Below are 2,500 nucleotides of genomic sequence, written 5' to 3' on the forward strand. Positions count from 1 at the left end.
CTTGTAGATCTGCTATCTTTGGAAGAAAAAATAAATAATTAAAATGTGTGCAAATCTTTGAATATATATATATATATATGTTTAATTCAAATCTTTGAATATATATATATATATATGTTTAACTCAAATCTTTGCTTCTGGTGGGGGTCCCTGGAACAAAATATTTTGAGATGGGGGTCCGCGGCCAAATACATATAATTATTGGGGTCCTTGACATGAAAAAGTTTGAGAACCACTGATATTATTGTAGCATAAGGATTAAAAATCCTTCGTTTTTTGAAAAAAGAAATAGCAGATATCCAAGCTCGTGGCGCGGCATTTGGTGAATAGTTTTTTTTAATATAGCCCACAGTATAAGATAATGGTTAAAGTGGTTGAAATCTAAAATGATAAGATGCTTTCCCGGTCTGAATGGCTTAATGGAGGTTGTAAAGGAGGTTGTTCAGTCAGACAGAGAGGCCTTGTGGTTCCCCTATAGATCAACTGTATCTAAACCTTAGATCCTCTGGGTCTGACACCAGCCCTGTGTGTGTGTGTGTGTGTGTGTGTGTGTGTGTGTGTGTGTGTGTGTGTGTGTGTGTGTGTGTGTGTGTGTGTGTGTGTGTGTGTGTGTGTGTGTGCAGTGGTGGAAAAAGTACTCAAATGTTTTACTTAAGTAAAAGTATCAATAACTGCAATGTAGAAGTACTCTGTTACAAGTAAAAGTCCGGAATTCAAAATTTACTTGAATAAAAGTACAAAAGTATTGGTATCAAAATGTACTTAAAGTACCAAAAGTAAAAGTAATAAAATGTTTGAAAACAGCAGATCTACAAAGCTCACAACGCCTCGCATCGCGACGCGTTGTGAGCTTGTAGATCGGCTATTTTCAAATAGCCTCGGTATGAAATAGGGCTAAAGTGGTTAATGTATGTTTTATAATGTAATCATTTATATCTGCAAAGTAACTAGTAACTGAAGTTTTCAAATAATTGTAGTGGAGTAAAAGTACAATATTTGCCTCTGAGATGTAGTGGAGTAGAAGTAAAAGCATAGACAATTGGAAATACTCCAGTAAAGTAAAAGTACCTCAAAATTGTACTTAAGTACAGTACTTGAGTAAATGTACTTAGTTACTTTACATCACTGGTAATGTTGCTCTTTATTCGACGTTTCGGTCGTTAAGACCTTCATCAGGACAGACTGTCCTGAATATAGAGAACGTTTGTTTTTGCAAGTTCCAGACAGTGTGCGATTCCTTTTCTTTGATGTCAGTATCAGAGACCCCCTTCTGAATTTAACTCCATTCAACTTGATGCTAAATGACATTTACCATTTGGAGTACTTTATACCCATGGCTGCATTCCATTAATTCGGGCATGTACTGAAATGGTAAATATTAAAAAAGTTTATAGGCTACTGCCTTGCAATGGATAACTTTATTTATGTAATCTTTTCACTGTAGCCTCAGAGTGGCACATAGTGCTGTATACGGCTGCGGAAAAGTTAATATTGTGTAACAGCAAACTGTTTTGTTGTGATGTAAAGACCCTGCAGGCCTTCTGGCCCGGCAAATGTCGTAAAGCCATCTGTCACGACCCACCAGATTCATGCAGTCACCTTAGTTTTAACATAATTCAGCACTACGGTATGTGTTTCGAGTTTCAGTTCAGTTGTCCAAAGTACTGCATGGCCTTTTGCTCACTTATTTATCCCACTAAGACCTGAGGCCCGATTTTATAATGTCTTTTGAATCAGTAGTTCTCACACTTCAAAAAATATTCAACAGTTTTTCAAACACTTTCTAGATTTTTCTTGAAGCATGAGCTCAGTTCGGGGCTCTCCCCAGGCTGGCAGAGGGAGAGTAGCGCCCAGGATTACAGCTCAGGCGTTGGCACTGGGTGAAAAAATGGGTTACAAAATTGTGGGATAAAAATGTAGAAAAAAAAAATCTAAAATGTAAAAAAATAGCAATGTACAAGCTCACAGCGCGGGACGAAGTCACACGCTGTGAGGTTGTAGATCTGCTACTTTTTGAATAGCCAACGCTAAAATCTAAAAATAACACATGCTACTTTCCCGTTTTCAAGGGGTTATTGAACTCAGCATGGCCTTTCTGGAAAAATAAATGCTGCCCACGCACGCCTGAATCTCATTTTCTCTTCTCTTCTGCCTCTTTGTGTCTCTTTCTCTCCTGGGTGAATAACCAACAAGATAACCTTTGGTAAAGGCTCTGCCATAAGGACCCCCAGCCGTGACTTTGCAAGAAGACCAGCAGGAGCCCCTGCCAACAACAACAGAGATATATCTAGGTCAGCTGTGTGTAGAGCTCGCGTTAGGATGAACCCAGCATGCTGAGGTGTGGTTCTAGGGAGGTTTCTGATCCACCACAGTGCATCTGGCTTTGCAGAGTGTCTGTACTGTATGAACCAAGGGGCCAGCTTCAGAGTTATAAAATTGAGGCTGTATAGGAAGAGACAGTTCATATGAATGGCCTGTCTCATCTGTTTAAGAAGGTAGG

This window comes from Gymnoscopelus braueri (assembly GCF_963280865.1).
Source record: "Gymnoscopelus braueri genome assembly, chromosome: 15".
NCBI lineage: Eukaryota > Metazoa > Chordata > Actinopteri > Myctophiformes > Myctophidae > Gymnoscopelus > Gymnoscopelus braueri.